This window comes from Sus scrofa, chromosome 6 (genome assembly GCF_000003025.6).
Source record: "Sus scrofa isolate TJ Tabasco breed Duroc chromosome 6, Sscrofa11.1, whole genome shotgun sequence".
Lineage (NCBI taxonomy): Eukaryota > Metazoa > Chordata > Mammalia > Artiodactyla > Suidae > Sus > Sus scrofa.
Window position 1 is genome coordinate 166,401,515 of NC_010448.4, and position 20,079 is coordinate 166,421,593.

General features: G+C 40.6%; 1 protein-coding gene across 3 annotated transcripts in view; it reads left to right on the forward strand.

The window, feature by feature from the left end:
* EIF2B3 (eukaryotic translation initiation factor 2B subunit gamma) overlaps window positions 1–20,079 on the forward strand; it is a 133,664-nt gene that overhangs the window by 47,597 nt on the left and 65,988 nt on the right. The gene's annotated exons all lie outside the window — the stretch shown is intronic.

Consider the following 20,079-nt stretch of genomic DNA (forward strand, 5'->3'; position numbering starts at 1 on the left):
GTGACCTATATGGCACTTAAGGCAATGCCAGACCCTTTATACACCACTACACCAGGCCAGGGATCGAACCCATGCCTCCACAAGGACCCAGCCCACTGCAGTCAGATTCTTAACCTGCTGCACCCCAGCAGGAACTCCTGTCGAGCTTTTATAATGATTATTATCAGGAGTTCCTGTTGTGGCTCAGTGGTAGGGAACTGACTTGTGTCCATGAGGGTTCGATCCCTGGCCTCACTCAGTGGGTTGAGGATCTGGTGTTGCTGCAAGCTGCAGATTGGGTTGCAGATGTGGCTCTGGTGTTGCCGTGGCTGTGGCATAGGCTTGTAGCTGTAGCTCCAGTTTGACCCTTGGTGATTTGACCCCTGGCCTGGGAACTTCCATGTGCCACAAATGCAGTCATAAAAATAAAAAAACAAAATAAAACAAACAAAAAATTTAAACTCTGATTGCAAATTAAGTTAGATATCTTTAAGCAATTAAAATTACCATTACAAATCTAATATGTTTGGTTCTTTTGACTATTCCAATCACCGTGAATATCCAATAAACAAAAGTTCCCAGGCTAGGGGTCGAATCAGAGCTGCAGCTGCTGGCCACAGCCGCAGCAGCAAGCATCCGAGCCACGTCTGTGACTTTCTTTGCAACGATGGTTTGTTACAGGATATGGGATATAGGTCCCTGTGCTATATAGTAGGACCATGCTGTTTATCCATCCTATATGTAATAGTTTGCATATGCGAATCCCAAACTCCCGGTCCATTCCTCTCCCTCCCGCCTCCCCCTTGGCAACCCCAACTCTGTTTTCTATGAGTTTTTCGGTTTTATAGATAAGTTCATTTGTGTCATATTTTAGATTCCACCTATATGTGATATTGTATGGGATCTGTCTTTCTCTTTCTGACGTACGTCACACAGTGTGATAAAATCTAGGTCCACCCATGTTGCTACAAATGGCATTATTTCATTCTTTTTTATGGCTGAGTAGTACTCCATTGCATATATTTATATACCACAGCTTCTTTATCCATTCATCTGTTCATAGACATTTTGATTGTCTTCATGTCTTGGCTATGATAAATAGTGCTGCCGTGAATGTTGGGGTGCGTGTAGCTTTTGGAATTACAGTTTTGTCTGGATATATGTTGAGGGGTGGGATTGCTGGACTGTATGGCAACTCTATTTTTAGTTTTTTGAGGAATCTCTATACTCTTTTCCATAGTGGCTGCACCAATTTACGTTTCCCCGACAGTATAGGAAGGTTCTCTTCTCTCTACATGCTCTCCGGTAATTACTGTTTGTGGACTTTTTTTGACCATGCCCACGGCCTTCAGAAGTTCCAGGGCCAGAGATCAAACCCCTGCCACAGCACTGACAACGCAAGTTCCTTATTTCACTGTGCCACCTGCGAACTCCAGCTTGTGGACTTTTCAATGATAGCCATTTCAAGCAGCGTGAGGTGGTACCTCGCTGTAGTTTTGATTTGTACTTCTCTAATAATTAGCGATACTGAGCATCTTTTCATGTGCCTACTGGCCATCTATATGTCTTCTTTGGAGAAATTTATTGTATAGGTCACGTTTATTATATAGGTTTTAGTTTTTCCTGGAATGATGTGTTTTCCCCTTGGGGTTTTTCCCTGAAATGATGTGTTCTTTAGGTTTTGCTTAGCCAGCATTATTAACCCATGGTCCTGTCACTATATATCAGTACAGTCTGTTGAAATCATTAGAAGCTATGTATGGCTTCTTAATATCTGACTATTATTAACAGCCACCTAGGATGTTCGTTCCTAGGATTTGAGCAATGTAGTTTGTACTTGTAGCTCTTCTTTAGGGCATTAATTTATAATTTTGGATTATACCACTGAAACTTCTTTGTAGTTGCTTTTTATGTTCAAGTAATTGCTGGTGCAGATTAATCATTGGGTCTTCTTTCTGCCTTGTATTATGTATGCCTCTCATGTGGATCAATCCTTTTGTTCTTGATATAGTTTCTGCTTTTATGAGGTCTAGTTTGCTTACTCACAATTCCCTGTAGTTAGCCTTTTCTGTCTACACAGATGGAAGCAACTGTGTATCTAGACTCTATAAACACATGTATATTTTATAAATATTAAAGTTTTGTTTCTTTTTTTCTACTCCTCTACTTTTACAATTTTTATAAATCAAATACCCTATTGTAGTTACTCTTCTTGGCGTTGTAACTTTTTGGTGCATTGCATATTAGCTTTTATCTCTTAAGGATCATTATAATTGCATGGCTTTTCACAGTTTTAGTTTAAATCAATGGTAACTGTTACCTACCTACCCATTTAAAGATGTCTTGATGCTTAAATTGTCGCAACATGACTAGTTGAAGTTCCTTTAAACTGGCTCTTCTGTTCTCTTTGGTTTTTTTGTGGTGTTTTGTTTGCTTTTTAGTGCCCCACGTGCAGCATGTGGAAGTTCCCAGGCTAGGGTCAAATCCAAGCTGCAGCTACCGGCCTACACCACAGCCAAGGCATCATGGGATCCGAACCGTGTCTGTGATCTACACCACAGCTCACGGCAACGCCTGATACTTGAACCCACTAAGCAAGGCCAGGGATCCAACCCACATCCTCATGGATGCTAGTTGGGCTCTCTACCACTGAGCCACCATGGGAATGCCTCTTCTGTTCTCTTTTAAGTGTGATGTACGCTCTTAACTTGCTCTAAGCTGCAGTGAGTATGGTGGGCAGGGAGGCAGGAAGTGGTGCTGGAGAGAATACAAGGATTAGACCAAAAAATTTGAACTTTATCCCCAAAACAGTGGGGAGTTATTTGAGGAATTTTAAACAAAAGAATGTCTTAAATCAGATTTGTGTCTTAGAAAGATTTTTTTCTTCACACAAAATTTTGAACTCGGTATCTATATTTTGTCACATTTGAAGGCTAAGTTTCGCCTAAATGACTGAGTTTTAAATTCTTAACATGTAACCCTGTGCACTTCAGTAATAAGCATTTTTAAAAGAATCCTAGGGCGGTCCCTTGTTATCTGGGTTAGGGATCTGGCGTTGTCACTGCAGTGGCTCGGGTCAGTGCTGTGGTATAGGTTTGATCCTTGGCCTGGGAACTTTTACATGCTACGGCATAGCCCAAAAAACAAAAAGAATCCTAAATTTCTCAGATTGTGTACTTGGTCTGTCTCTGGGCTGCTTTTATGTTGAATAGTCTGGATCTCTTAGGTCCAAGTTTCCCAGATGTTGTTCTTACTGGCTTATTGGAGAATGGCTCACGCTATAGACGTTTCAGGAGCCATCTTTCTCCCAATCGCCACGTTCTTCCCAGAAGATTTGTAAGAGCTAGAGATGCTTAGGAGGGCAAGATCAAATTTATGTTTGGATTTTTTGCGCCTTTTTTCCCTGCTGCAAGCTTTGTACGTAATGTTCTCTCCCAGAAATGCTCTGCGCCCTCTTCCCCACAACACATGCACTCGAAATCCAGCCCCCTCTTCACATTATTGGCTGAGAGGGGCCTTCCCTGACCCTCTAACGTGGAATTACAGCCCCTCGTTTGCCCACATATGGCAGCCTTACTCTCTCCTCTCCCAGACTGTAAGTTCCTTGAGAGCAGGGGTCATGTCTGTTCTGCTTCCTTCATCCCCATCATCTGGCTCAGTTACGGCCCGTGACGAGCAGTCAGTAGATGCTACTGAGTGGTTGAGGGGCCTGCCTATAAAGGCAGCTCTTATTGCCCCCCGGTAGGAGAAAGTAAACTCAAGCTTTAGCTGTCCAAATCCTGCAGATGTACGTCTGAGCTGTATTGGTTTCATGAGTGAGTGTCGGAGGAGGCCGAGCTGATGATGATGTCAGTGACACCTGTTTATTCAGCACCCTGACGCTACGTTGCCTACTAATATGTGTTTAGAAGTGTTTTCTAGATTTTTAAAGTTAAACAGCTGCTGCTGAAGCATGGTTGTTATAAATCCTAGGTTTTAGAGTTCCGACTGTGTGGGCACTTCAGTGCTCAAAAACCGAGTAAAACCCAACACTGTAAATCAACTATACGTCAGTAAAAAAATAAAATAAGGTGTCCCTGTTGTGGATCAGCGGATGATCAGCCTGACTGTAAATCAACTACACTTCAACAAAAAAATAAAATGAGGAGTTCCCGTCGTGGCGCAGTGGTTAACGAATCCGACTAGAAACCATGAGGTTGCAGGTTCGGTCCCTGCCCTTGCTCAGTGGGTTAAGGATCTGGCGTTGCCGAGAGCTGTGGTGTAGGTCACAGATGTGGCTTGGATCCCGAGTTGCTGTGGCTGTGGTGTATGCCGGCAGCTACAGCTCCGATTCGACCCCTAGCCTGGGAACCTCCATATGCCGAGGGAGAGGCCCCAGAAAAGGCAAAAAGACAAAAATAAAATAAAATAAAATGAAATGAGGTGTTCCCGTTGTGGATTGGCAGATTATCAACCTGACTAGCATCCATGAGGATGCGGGTTCCGTCCCTGGCCTCACTCAGTGGCTTAAGGATCCAGTGTTGCCTCGAGCTGTGGTGTAGGTCGCAGATATTTCTTGGATCTGGCGTTGCTGTGGCTGTGGTGTAGGCTGGCAGCTACAGCTCTGATTCGACCCCTAGCCTGGGACCTTCCACATGCTGCAAGCACAGCTCTGAAAGAGCAATAAAATAAAATGAAATGTTTAAAAAGGTCTTTGTGGTCTTGGGCAAAGTATCTAACTGACCTGAACTTCATTTTCTTTAGCTGTAAAATGACACTGACTCCTTTGAGGATTTTTGTGTGAGAATTGAGGTGTTTGTAAAACATGTGATCTACTGCTTGAAACAGTGTAGTTGGCCCTCCTTATCCAGGTTTTGCAATGTGGATTCAGCCAACCAGTTGTGTAAAGATATTTAATTTCCATTTATCATCCCTTGCTTGTTAGAAAATTCAAGATGTCCAGTGAGAACATATTAATCATACTGTATTATAGATAACATGTTTACTAAACGGCCTTTTTTTTTTTTGCTCTTTAGGGCCGCACTCGAAGCATGTGGAGGTTCACAGGCTAGGGGTCTAATAGGAGCTACAGCTGCCGGCCTACACCACAGCCACAGCAACGCCAGGTCCAAGCCATGTCTGCAACCTACGCCACAGCTCACGGCAACGCCGGATCCTTGACCCACTGAGCGAGGCTAGAGATCGAACCTGCAACCTCATGGTTCCTAGTCAGATTCATTTCTGCTGTGCCATGATGGGAACTCCTAAGGGGATTTTTTTTCCTGGGCATTCCTCTGTGCAGATGTTTAATGCAATTATGATTTTATGACACAAATTATTGACTCTTATCTTTACAGTTCCACCATGTCTCTTGGGATATTTGAAATGGAAAAAGTTCTAGGAAATTATTATTTAACCTTTCCAGTTCACTGCAGTATTTCTCAAACTCCTCCCTAGCTATCAGTTGTATATATATATAGCCTTGGTCCAGGCTAGAGTCAGTATAAATTAGTGTGCTTCAGAATCTCACAAGTGAAAGCTGTCACTTGGTTTTTCTCTCTCAATCAGCTTAGCTCACTTTGTACTTACAAATGTTGGCAGGCAGTTCTGAGCCTGTATTTCTTTTTCTTCAGCTTCCTTTACTTCTCTCAAAGCTCGACAGCAAAAAAAACCACAAAACAAACAAAAAAACCAACTTCTGCTCTTGCTTGAGCTGCAGCTTTATCTTTTTTCTCTTCTCAGTCCCATTCTCTCTGCCCACCCCCCTTTTTTTCCCCTAGTTATATGCAACAGAAGTGACTTGAAATCCCTGCATACTCAAAACCGAAATTCTTGTGATTGAGGAAACCATACGCAAAAATAAATTCAGTTATGCTAGAAACTGTAAGTCACCATGTCACAAGGACAATAATAGGAGCATGTACAAAGTCCGGGAGCAATTTAATGTCTCAGTTTTAGGAAACTATGTTCAAAGGCACAATATTTGGAAAGCAAGAGGTGAGCAGTTTTCTTATGTGCTGACGGGGTAGCTGGTATGAAATCAGATCCCTAACAAATGTATTCAATTTTGATGTAGTCATTGAATTTAGGACTTACAATATTGAAAAATCTATGCTGAGCCCTGTATGGGATACAAGGATAATCAAGATTGTCCCTCAAGGTGAAATCCAGTGGATGAAGTTTTTTTGCTTTTTAGGGTCACACCCATGGCACGTGGAAATTCCCAGGCTAGGCGTTGAATCAGAGCTGCAGCTGCCAGCCTACACCACAGCTACAGCAAAGCTACATCCAAGCCACATCTGTGACCTACACCACAGCTCACAGCAGTGCTTGAGCTGTCAACCCACTGAGCGAGGTCAGGGATGGAACCCGTGTCCTCATGGATACTAATCAAGTTCATTACTGCTGAGCCACAATGGGAACTCCCCCAAATTTTTATATCCATCTATGTAATAGCCCTCTGTGGATAGTTGTTCAAAATCACATCACTGGGAAGTGGTAGAATCAGAACTTGAACCTGTGCCTTCCACTCCATGTCCTGGGCTTTCTGTTTCTTTTTTCTTCTTTTTATTTAGTTTTAATTTTGATCAAGGGTTTAGATCCCCGTACTTTTAAAAGTGATATAATTATCCAAGGTATATTTGACAAATAGCAGCCCCCATCCTGTCTATCCTCACTTCACTCGGAAGCAGCCACTTTCAACATTTTCAGCAAATTTTTTTCCCATTTAACTCCACATCTCAAATAATGTTCTTTTGTTCACTTTTTTTTTTTTCTTTTTTCTTTTTGGCTGTGCCTGCCAAAGTCCCCTCAGTTGGATGTTAATGGGCCTTTCAACCTGCAAGTCCTCATTTCTGAAAAAATTTTCTCAATTTAATCTCTTTAAAAAAAAATTAGAGAGTTCCCATCATGGCTCAGGGGTAATGAACCCAACTAGTATCCATGAGGACTTGGGTTCGATCCCTGGCCTTGCCCAGTGGGTTAAGGATCCAGCATTGCTGTGAGCTGTAGTGTAGGCTACAGACACAGCTTGGATCCCGAGTTGCTGTGGTGTGGTATAGGCTGGCAGCTGCAGCTCTGATTTGACTCCTAGCCTGGGAACTTCTATATGCCGCAGGTGCAGCTCTAAAAAAGGAAAGAACGAAAAAAAAAAAAAAAGTGAGTTCCCTAGTGGCACAGCGGGTTAAGGATCTGGAACTGTCACTGCTGTGGCTCTGGTTGCTACCATGGCACGGGTTTATTCACTAGCTCAGGAACTTCCTCATGCTGTGGGTGTGGCCAAAAAAAAAAACTAAGTGAACTTTTATTAATGCATATTGTTCATGGTTCATGTTCTCTTAGACTCTAAATCTCTATTTTGTTTGGTTTTTTTTTTTATTGAGGTATAATTGGTTACAGTATTATATAATTTTCAGGTATACAATACAGTGATTCACAGTTTTTAAAGATTATACTCCATTTAGAGTTATTATAAAATATTGGCTGTATTTCTTGTGCTGTACTATATATCCTTATAGCTTATTTATTTTATACGTCATCATTTGTACCTCTTAATCCCCTAACGCTTCTATCTTGCCCCTTCACCTTCCCTTTCCCCACCGGAAACTACTAGTTTGCTGTCTGTGAATGTTTCTTTTTTGTTAATACACTAGTTTGTTTTATTTTTCAGACTCTACATCTGAGTGATAACATACAGTATTTGTCTTTCTTTGACTTATTTCACTTAGCATAATACTCTTCAAGTCCTTCCGTGTTATTACAAAATTTTGTTCTTTTTTTATGACTGAGTTGTATTCCATTGTTTTACACACACATACGCACACACACACACACACACAGACATATACACCACATCTTCATTATCCACTCATCTGTCGATGAACACTTGGGTTGCTTCCATATCTTGAGTATTATAAGTAATGCTGCTGTGAACACTGGGGGTACATGTATCCTTTCAGAAATGCAAATCAAAACCGCAGCAAGGTATCACCTCACATCTGTCAGAATGGCTGTCATCAAAAAGATCACAAATAGCAAATGTTGGCGGGATGTGGAGAAGAGGGAAGCCTTGTACGCTGCTGGTGGGAGTGTAGTTTGATGCAACAGCTGTGAAAATGTTGCAGAAGTTCCTCAAAAAGCTGAAAATAGAACTACTACAGGATCCAGCAATTCCACTCCTGGGTGTATGTCCTCCCAACTTGCTGTTGTCCCCACACAGTTTATTTATTCACTTTCCAAGCAATGGGGGTGTAAATTGATTCCAAATGGTAGCCGTCATGGCCAGTGTTGTTATGTTGTTTAATGGGCACACACAGCAATTTAACGGAATTACTGAGCTATAAAATATATGAATGGTCTGTTTTGAGGGTAATGCTAAATGGTTTTACTCTTTTCCAAAGTAGTTCTTTGTTTCCCCAACTACCAGCAATTTCGACGAATTCGTTGCTCCCTCTCCTCTCCAGCACTTGCTATTGCCAGACTCTGTATCAATTAAGTAGGAGTAAGATGGTGCCTTATCTCATTGTGCTCTTTCTGTACTTTACCTTCATCTGCGGAGGTTGAGTATCTCTATTTGTTCCCTGGTCATATATTTATTTTCTCTTCTGTGAAATACCTGTTTATATATTTTGCCTAGTTTTCAATGCACTTTTCTTACTGATTTATATTCTTACCATTCATCACTTAGAGGTACTACAAGTATATTTTCCCGACATAAAACAGGAAAACTTTTCACACTTTCTTTAAAATGTCTTCTGATGAACAAAAGTTCTGAATTGTAATATAATCAAGTTTACCACAATTTTAAAACGCACCTTTTGTATTTTGTTAAAGAACTCCCTTCCTACTGCAAGTTCTGAACAATATTAACTTATGTTTTTAACTCAGTGAATTTTATTATGTTTATAGTTGCATAACCATCATCATAACCCAGTTTTATCACATTTCCATCCCAAACCCACAGTCCACCCCTCCCCCTCCAACCTGGCTCCTTTGGTGACCATAAGTTTTTCAAAGTCTGTGAGTCAGTTTCTGTTTTGCAAAGAAGTTAATTGTATCCTTTTTTTAGATTCCACATACAAGTGATAGCATATGATGTTTGTGTCTCACAGTCTGACTAATTTCACTTAGCTGAATAATTTCTATGTCCATTTATGTTGCTGCAAATGCCATTATTTCATTCCTTTTTGTGGCTGAGCAACATTCCATTGCATATATGTACCACACCTTCTTTATCCATTCCTCTGTCAGTAGGCATTTAGGTTGCTGCCATGTCTCAGCTATTGTATATAGTGCTGTAGTGAACATTGGGGTACATGTATCTTTTCAAGTCATGGTTTTCTCTGGATAGATGCCCAAGAGTGGGATTGCTGCATCAAATGGTAATTCTATTTTTAGCATTTTTGAGGAATCTCCATACTGTTTTCCATAGTGGTTGCACCAATTTACATTCCCACTAACAGTGTAAGAGGGTTCCTTTTTCCCCACACCCTCTCCAGCATTTATTGTTTGTAGACTTTTTGATTATGGCCATTCTGGCTGGCATAAGGTGGGTACCTAATAGTAGTTTTGATTTGCATTTCTCTAGTACTGAGTGATGTTGAACATCTTTTCATGTGTTTTTTGGCCATCTGTATGTCTTTGGAGAATTGTCTGTTCATATCTTCTGCCCATTTTTTTGATGGTGTTGCTTGCTTTTTTTTTTTTTTGTCTTTTGACCTTTTAGGGCTGCACCCACGACGTGTGGAGGTTCCCAGGCTAAGGGTCTAATTGGAACTGTTGCTGCTGGCCTACAGCAGAGCCACAGCAATGCCAGATCTGAGCCAGGTCTGCGACCTACACCACAGCTCACAGCAACGCCAGATCCTTAACCCACTAAGCAAGGCCAGGGATCAAACCCACAACCTCACGGTCCATTGTCAGATTCATTTCCCCTGTGCCACGACAGGAACTCCAGTTGTTGCTTTTTGGTATTGAGCTGCAAAAGGTATTTATAAATTTTGGAGATTAATCCCTTGTCAGTTGCTTCATTCGCAAATATTTTCTCCCATTCTGTGGGTTGTCTTTTCATTTTGTTTCCTTTGCTGTGCAAACATTTAAGTTTAATTAGGTCCTATATGTTTATTTTTGTTTTTATTGTCATTAGTCTTGGAGGTGGATCTGAGAAGATATTGCTGTGGTTTATGTCAGAGAGTGTTTGGACTATGTTTTCTTCTAAGAGGTTTATAGTATCCAGTCTTATATTTAGGTCTTCAATCCATCTTGAGTTTATTTTTGTGTATGGTGTTAGGGAGCATTCTAATTTCCTTCTTTTACATGTAGCTCTCCAGTTTTCCCAGCGCCACTTATTAAGGGACTGTGTTTTCTCCATTGTATATTCTTGCCTTCTTTGTCATAGATTAGTTGACTGTGAGTATATGGGTTCAATTTTAGGCTTTCTATCCTGTTCCATTGATGTATATTTCTGTTTTTGTGCTGGTACCATATTGTTTTGATTACTGTAGCTTTGTGGTATAGTCTGAAGACAGGGATCCTGATTCCTCCAGCTCCATTTTTCTTTCTCAGGATGTCTTTGGCTATTCTGGGTCTTTTGTGCTTCCAAACAAACTTTAAAATATTTTGTTCCAGTTCTGTGAAAAATGTCCTTGGTAATTTGATAGGGATTGCATTGAATCTGTAGATTGCCTTAGATAGTATAGTCATTTTGACAATATCAATTCTCCAATCCAAGAGCATGGTGTGTCTTTCCATCTGTTTGTGTCATCTTTGATTTCTTTCATCAAGGAAAAGAAATTAGATTTTTCAGTGTACAGGTCTTTTGTCTCTTTAGTTAGATTTATTCTGAGGTATTTTATTCTTTTTGATGCCATGGTAAATGGGATTCTAATTTCTCTTTCTGGTCTTTCATTGTTAGTATATAGAAATGCAGTTGATTTCTATTAATTTTGTATCCTGCAACTTTACCAAATTTGTCAGTGAGCTCTAAGTTTTCTGGTATTGTCTTTAGGGTTTTCTAGTTATAGTATCATATCTGCAAACATTGATAGTTTTACTTCTTCTTTTCCAATTTGGATTCCTTGTATTTCTTTTTCTTCTCTTATTGCCGTGGCTAGGACTTCCAAAATTGTATTGAATAGTAGTGGCAAGAGTGGACATCCTGGAGTTCCCGTTGTGGCTCAGTGGTAACAAATCTGACTAGGAACCATGAGGTTGCAGGTTCGATCCCTAGCCTTGCTCAGTGGGTTAAGGATCTGGCGTTGCTGTGAGCTGTGGTGTAGGTTGCAGACGCGGCTCAGATCCCACGTTGCTGTGGCTCTGGCGTAGGCCAGTGGCTACAGCTCCGATTCGACCCCTAGCCTGGGAACCTCCATATGCTGCAGGAGCGGACCAAGAAATGGCAAAAAGACAAAAAAAAAAAAAAAAAAAAAAGAGTGGACATCCTTGCCTTGTTCCTGATCTTAGCAGGAATTCTTTCAGCTTTTCACCATTGAGAATGATGTTAGCTGTGGTTTGTCATATATGGCCTTTATTTGTTAAGGTAGGTTCCCTCTATGCCCACTTTCTGGAGGGTTTTTATCAGAAATGGGTGTTGGATTTTGTCAAAAGCTTTTTCTGCAACTGTTGGATGCAGAATCATATGGTTTTTATTCATCAGTTTGTTAATGTGGTATATCACACTGATTGATTTGCAGATATTGAAAAATCTTTACATCCTTGGGATAAATCTCACTAGATCATGGTATATAATCCTTTTAATATATTGTAGGATTCATTGCTAATATTTTGTTGAGGATTTTTCATCTATGTTCATACTGACCTGTAATTTTCTTATTTTGTGGTATCTTTGGTTTTGGTATCAGGGTGATGGTGGCCTCATAGAATGAGTTTGGAGTGATCCTTCCTCTGCAATTTTTTGGAATAGTTTCAGAAGGATGGGTATTCTCTCTTCTCTAAATGATAGAATTCACCTGTGAAGCCATCTGGTCCTGAACTTTTCTTTGTTGGAAGTTTTTATTTTTTTTATTAAAAAATTTTATTATAGTTGATTTATAATGTTCCATCAATTTATTCTGTACAGCAAAGTGACCCCATTATACATACATACGAATATATACATTTTTTTCTTTTTTTTTTTTACATCTATACATTCTTTTTTCTCACATTCTCATGCTCCACCACTGTTGGAAGTTTTTAAAGTACAGTTTCAATTTCAGTACTTGGGATTAGTCCATTCATCTTTTCTATTTCACCTTGGTTTAGTCTTGGAAGATTGTACGTTTCTAAGAATTTATCCATTTCTTCTAGGTTGTCCATTTTATTGGCATATAGTTGCTTGTAGTAGTCTCTTATCCTTTGTATTTCTGTGATGTCTGTTGTGACTTCTCCTTTTTCATTTCTAATTTTATTGATTGGATTCCTCTCTCTTTTTTTCTTGATGAGTCTGACTAAGGGTTTATCAATTTTGTTGATCTTTTCAAAGAACCAGCATTTAGTTTCATTCATCTTTTCCATGTTTTTCTTCATTTTGATTTCATTTATTTCTGCTCTGATCTTTATGATTTCTTTCCTTCTGCTACTTTGGGAATTGTCTGTTCTTCTTTCTCTTGTTGCTTTAGATGTAAAGTTAGGTTGTTTATTTAAGATTTTTCGTGTTTCCTGAGGTGGGTTTGTATTACTGTAAACTTCCTTCTTAGAACTGCTTTTTGCTGCATTCTGTAAGTTTTGGGTTGTTGTGTCTTTGTTGTCATTTGCGTCTAGGTATTTTTTAATTTCCTCTTTGATTTCTTCAGTGATCCATTGGTTGTTTAGTAGCATGTTGTTTAGTCTCCACGTGTTTGTGATTTTTGCCATTTTTTCCATGCAGTTGATGTCCAACCATATAGTGTTGTGGCCAGAAAGGACACTCGATATGATTTCAATTTTCTTAAATTTTCCAAAGCTTGATTTGTGGCCCAGAATGTGATTGATCCTAGAGAATGTTCCATGTACACTTGAGAAGAATGTGTATTCTGCTGCTTTTGAATGGAATGTTCTATAAATATCTAATAAGTCCAGCTGGTCTAATGCACAAATTAAGACCTGTGTTTCCTTTTTGATTTTCTGTCTGAATGATCTGTCCATTGCTGTAAGTGGGGTGTTGAAGTCCCCCACTATTATTGTGTCATTGTCAGTTTCTCCTTTTAAGGTTGTTAACAGTTGTTTTATATATTGTGGTGGTCCTATGTTGGGTGCGCATGTATTTACAATTGTTAAATCTTCTTCTTGGATTGATCCTTTGATCATTATGTAATGTCCTTGTTTGTCTCTTATAATATTCTTTATTTAAGGTCTATTTTGTTTGATATGAGTATTGCTACTCCAACTTTCTTTTGAGTCCCGTTTGCATGGAATATTTTCTTGCATCCTTTCACTTTCAATTTGTATGTGTCCCTAGAACTGAAGTGGGTCTCTTGTAGACAGCATATATATGGGTCTTGTTTCTGTATCCATTCAGCCAGTCTCTGTCTTTTGGTTGGGGCATTTAGTCCATTAACATTTAAGGTAATTATTGATATGTATATTCTCATTACCCTTTTGTTAACTGTTTTGGATTTGTCTTTTTTCGTCCCTTCTTCTCTTGTTCTCTTGTGGCTTGATGACTATCGTTAGTGTTGTATTTGGATTGCTTTTTCTCTTTCTTTGGTCTTTTTGTCTTTTCTAGGGCCACACCCGCAGCACATGGAGGTTCCCAGGCTAGGGGTCTAATTGGAGCTGTAGCCGCCAGCCTATGCCAGAGCCACAGAAACGCCAGGTCGGAGCTGCATCTGCAACCCACACCACAGTTCATGGCAATGCCACATCCCCAACCCACAGAGCAAGGCCAGGGATCGAACCCACAACCCCATGGTTCCCAGTTGGATTTGTTAACCACTGAGCCATGACGGGAACTCCATGGATTGCTTTTTCTTATTTGTGTGTATCTATTGTAGGTTTTTGGTTTGCAGTTACCCTGAAGTTTAGATGTAGGAGTCTATATATATACAAGACTGTTTTAAGTTGTTGGCTTCTTAATTGCAAGTGCATCTCCAGTGTCCTGCGTTTGTGTTCTCCCCACGATTTCAGATTTTGGTAGCGTATTTGTGTGTAGATGATCTCCTCTCTTTACTTATACGTATGCCTTTACTGGTGAGCCTTGTAGTTTGCAATATTTTTGTTTCTTGTTGTGGCCTTTTTTTTTCCACCTAGAGAAGTTCTTTAATATTTGTGGTAAAGGTGGTTTAGTGATGCTGAATTCTCGTAGTTTTTGCTTGTCTGTAATTCTCCTTCAAATCTGAATGAAAGCCCTGCTGGGTAAAGTGATCTCCAGTTGGAGGTTTTTTCCTTCCATCACTTTAAGTAAATCATGCCACTCCCTTCTGGCCTGCAGAGTTTCTGCTGAAAAATCTGTCAGTAACCTTATCGGGGTTCCCTCATATGGTGTTTGTTTCTTTTCCCTAGCTGCTTTCAGGATTTTCTCTGTCTTTAATTTTGGTCGGTGTGATTAACGTGTGTCTCGGAGTGTTCCTCCTTGGGTTTATTTCACATGGTACTTGTGCTTCCTGGATTTGAGTGAGTGGTTCCTTTCCCACGTTAGGTAAGTTTTCAGCTGTTATCTCTTCAAATATTTTCTCTGGCCCATTCTTTCTCTCTTCTCCTTCTGGCACCCCTATAATACACATATTGGTGCATTTAATGTTATTCCAGAGTTCTCTTAGACTGTCTTCTTTGCTATCTTTTTTCTCTTTTCTGTTCTGCATCAGTGATTTCCCTGGTCTGTCCTCCCCCTCGATTATTCATTCTTCTGGCCTTCTGTGTTCTGCTGTTGTTTGCTTCTAGTGATTTTTTTATTTCAGTTATTGTATTTTGCATCTCCGCTTGCTTAATCCTTAAATTCTATTTCTTGGTCACTGTTTCTTGCGATTCACCAGTCTTTGCCTCCAGTTTATGTCCAAGATCTTGAATCATCTTTGCCATCATTAGTCTAAAATCTTTTTCATGGAGGTTGGTAGTCTCCAGATCACTTAGCTAGGGTTTTTTCTTGTTCCCTTATCTGAGTCATAATTCTCTATCTTTTCATTTTATAGATTTTTTGCTGCGGTCTCCTTTCTATAGACAATAGGGTTGTAGCCTCTCTTGTTTTTGATGTCTGCCCCCCTTGTGGCTGAAGTTGGCACAGGGGCTTGCTGCAGACTTCCTGATGGGAGGGACTGGTGCCTGCCCACTGGTAGGTGGAGCTGATTCTTATCCCTCTGGTGGGTGAGGCTTTGTCTCTGGGTATGATTGGGGTCGGCTGTGTGCCTGGTGGGGTCTTTAGGCAGCCCCATTTGCTGATGGGTGGGGCTGTTGTTTGGCCTGGGGCTTCTCAGCCCTGATTGGTGGGTCCATATTATTCCAAAATGGTCACCTCTAGAGGAGTTCATAATGATGTTTATTCCCGAGACCCTTGCCTCTAATGTCCTTCCCCCACAATGAGCCACACTCACCCCCTGTTTTCCCAGGAGATCTTTTAGGAGTCACAAGCAGGGGTGACTCAGACTCCTATGGAGTCTCTGCTTTGCCCTGGGACCCAGTGCACGTGAAGCCTGTGTGCACCTTTCAGGAGTGGAGTCTCCATTTTCCCCATACCATGGAGCTCCTGCGCACAAGCCCCGCCGGCCCGCGGTGCCAAGTGCCCTGGGGGCTCCTCCCAGTGCCAGATCCCTAAGTGGAGACCTGGCGTGGGGCTCAGAACTTTCTCTCCGGTGGGTGAGCCTCTGCAACATAGTTACTTTCCAGTCTGTGGGTCGCCCACCCTGCAGGGGTAGGGTTGCTTGTATCACATAATTGCCCCTCCTACCAACTCGATGAGGCCTCCTCTGTGTCTTCTGGGGTGGGATATCTTTATTGATAGTTTCCAGTGTATTTTGTTAAAGGTCGTTCAGCAGTTGGTTGTAATTTTGCTTTTATGAGAGAAGGTGAGTTCCTGTCCTTCTACTCAGCCATCTTAATCCCCATCTCCAGTTTTTTCTATTGTGGCAAAACACATAAATTTTAAAATATATCTTTCAGTGGTACTAAATACATTTATAATGTTGTGCAACCGTCACTACCACCCATCTCCATGACTCTTCTCATCTTGAAAAACCGAAACTTTATAGCCACTGTACATAAATCCCCATTTTCCCTTCCTCCCAGCCCCTGGCAAATACCGTCTACCTTCTGTCTGTATGATTTTGGCTACTTAAGTACCATAGATAAGTGGAATCACAGAGTATCTGTCTTTTTTTGCGGGTTTATTTATTTTGTGTAATGTCCTCAAGGTTCATGCTGTAGCATATTGCAGAATTTCTTTTTTAAGGCTGAATAATATTGTCTTGTGTGTATATGCCACATTTTGCTTATCTATTTAATCCATAAAAGGACATTTGGGTTGCTTCTACATTTTAACTATTGCGAGTAATGCTGCTTTGAGCATAGGTGTACAGCTATCTCTTTAAGACCTTGCTTTCAATTTTCTTGTGTATATACCCTGAAGTGAAATTTCTGGGTCATATGGTAATTCTATTTTTAATTTTTTGAGGAAACACCATACAGTTTTCCACAGTGACTACCGTGGTTTTTTGTTTGTTTGTTTGTTTTTTTGTCTTTCATCTTTTTAGGGCTGTACCCATGGCATATGTGGGTTCCCAGGCTGGGGGTCTAATCAGAGCTGTAGCTATTAGCCTACACCACATCCACAGCAATGCGGGACCTGAGCTGCGTCTGTGACCTACACCACAGCTCACAGCAAAGCCAGATCCTTAACCCACTGAGCGAGGCCTGGTGTCAAACCCGCAACGTCATGGTTCCTAGTCAGATTCGTTTCCACTGTGCCATGACAGGAACTCCCATTTTATATTCTAGGCCTTTAATTCTTGATGGGAAGAGCTATAACAAATTTGTAATCCTTTTATTTTATTTATTTATTTATGTATTTATTTTTGCCTTTTGTCTTTTTGAGGTCTGCACCCACGGCACATGGAGATTGCCAGGCTAGGGGTCTAGTCAGAGCTGTTGCTGCCAGCCTATGCCAGAGCCATAGCAAAGCCAGATCCGAGCCACGTCTTCTACCTACACCACCACTCACGGCAATGCCAGATCCTTAACCCGCTGAGCGAGGCCAGGGATTGAACCTGCAACCTCATGGTTTCTAGTTCGATTCGTTTCTGCTGAGCCGCAACAGCAACTCCTGTGATCCTTTTAAATCTACTGCATACGCTATTAGTTTTATTTTGTTTTATTTGGGCAAGAAATAGATTTATTATGTGAAAGATGCAAGCGGGCACGCAAGGAGGCTCTCCACTTTTAGTTTTAATTTGCTGATGTTTTGTTCAGGATTCTGGTATTCATATAATGAGTGGATTTGCCTGCAGTTTTCCTTTCTCATATCTTTATCTGGTGTTGGCATCAGACTCGAGCAGACCTCATAACCGAGATGGAATTCCCCGCTTTGAACATAATGCCTGTCCCGGGGTGCTGCACAAATATGCTTATTAGTTCAATGGATGAATGGATAAGTAAATGACTCTAAAGGAGACAGAAAAGCAAGGAACAGCTGGAAGAGTATATGAACACTTGATTATGGCAGGATTTTTAAAAATACAAGTTCATGTAGTTTTAACTGCCATAACCTTGTGTCATCTTTCTCTTGAGAGGGACCTTGTAATGTTCTTGCTCTGCTCCCACGTGGCATTGACTTTGTTAAAGCAGAGCAGAAAGAAACCTGTCCAAGTTTCTACAATTTGTATCATATTCTGAGGTCTCAGTTACTATGGTAGCTACAAAGAAGCAAATACAAAGGGGGCGGGCTGAGAGTGAGGGAGCGTCACCCAAGTGCAGCATAGCTGACAAATGGACTTGTTTGGAAATTATTGCTCCCAGGACATTCAGTAATTCAAGGTTTTTGTGGGCCTAAGGAGTTGGATAGAGTAAGCACTCCAAATATGTCCAAAAATAACATCTCTGGGTTCTTTCTTTTTAAAATGTTGGCTCCTCATCAGGCCTTTGCAGGCTGTTATATTCCCAAGTTTGCATATAATGGATAAATTGATATATGTCACAGTTGCTGTGTAGTATTTGAAATTCTCTACAAAATTGAGCTTCAGTTGAAGTTCTTTGAAAACTTACCTTCAAATTGGCATTATTTATGCTCCCTTCTTTGCAATTCACAAATCTTGATAATGAAAAAGTGGAGTTCCCTGTGGTACAGCTGGTTAAGGCTCTAATGTCACTGCAGCATCTTGGGTTACGCTGTGATGCGGGTTCGATCCGTGGCCTGGGAACTTCCACATGCCGTGGGCATGGCCAAAACAGAAAAAAACATGAAACTTTTTATGATAGTTTCCCCTATTCAGATTAAAACACTACATGTAAGAGTTATAACCGAAGACCATCTGAAGGTATGAGTGTTTTCAGGCACCGGAGCTAAACACAGTATACACACGAGTAAAACATTTCATGCTAATTATATAGGTAGTGGCAGCCAGCAGGGAAGCACGTTCAGTTATATAGTAGCCATTGTCTGTCAATAGGAGGCAGACAAATTCATCTTTAGAGATACCATTTTAGGAAAATAAAATTCAACTTTCAGTTTCTCCCCTTCAAAGTGGTGCTTTTTTTGTTTGTTTCTTGTCTTTGTAGGGCTGCACCCACAGCATATGGAGGTTCCCAGGCTAGGGGTGGAATGGGAGCTGCAGCTGCCGGCCTACACCACAGCCACAGCAACGCTGGATCCGAGCCATGTCTGTGACCTACACCACAGCTCATGGCAATGCCGGATCCTTCACCCACTGAGCAGAGGCCAGAGATCAGTTAGTCGGGTTCGTTAACTGCTGAGCCACACGGGAACTCCCCTCAAAGAGGTGCTAAATAATTGCTTTATTAGATTGTTGTGAAGATCAAATAAAAGCATATATTTTGTTTAATTTTAAAAAATTAAACATTTTGGTTTATGTTTCAGTTAATAACACCAGATAGAGCTTTATGAATATTAACTCTTTGAGTTCTCATAACAAGCCTGTGAGGAAGTTTAGGCACTATTATCCCCATTTGACAGATGAAACTGAGGAACAGAGGTTTAGTGTCTTGCTCAAAGACATGCATCTAGTGGGATGGAAATCATATAAAATTGGATTGTGATGATCATTGTACAGCTATAAATGTAATAAATTCATTGAATAATTTAAAAAAAATTTTTTGAAAAAAAAAAAAAAAAAAAAAGACATGCATCTGGTAAGTGGAACTCATACCCAGGTGGTCCAACTTCAGAGGCTCTCTTCTTTCGGGGAAGGGAGGGCGCGTCCACAGCAAATGGAAATTCCCAGGCCCAGGATCAAACCCATGCCACAGCATCAACCCAGTGCTGGGTCCTTAACCCTCTGCGCCACACAGGAACTCTGTGCGATGCTGCCTCTGTGTGAAAGGGCTTTTGTAAGCTGTAAATAGATACTGTACAGATGTTAGCAGATTTTACTAAGTGTACAACACTGCACTAGAGATGATGGGAGACATAAAGGAATCATAAGTCTGCCTTTGAAGAGTTTGCGATCTTGTTGGGGGAAAGAAATATAGCACAGAAAACTGTAGTAATATGGCCGCCTCTAAGGTCATTGCCGCCGAGAGAAATCTCCACATCTAGTAAATATTCGCCTTATTTTCTTCTGTGCTTCGTACACAGCATAAAATCTAGTGCATTTAGGCATATAGTTAATGTTGGTTAAATGTGCATGTCCTTAAAGTGCTCTTCCCTTTTTCGCAGTGAGCAGATCTAGGTTATTATTTGCAGAAAAACTTGTTGCACTTTCTTTCTTGGCCATGCAGTGGGCTTGTGTTTCATCTACTTAGTTTGGCTAAGCAGTATCTTGACTGCCCGTCTTTTTTTTTAACTTTTAATTTTTGACATTTATTTTTGACAAATAAAAATTATATATATTAAATGTATACAACATGATGCCTTGATATATGTAGACGCTGCAAAACGGTTGCCACAATCAAACCAATTAACACATCCATCACTTCCTTAGCCTTTTGTTTTTGAGGTAATTTTGCTTTTGCAGGTTATAGGAATAGTACAGAGAACTTACATAT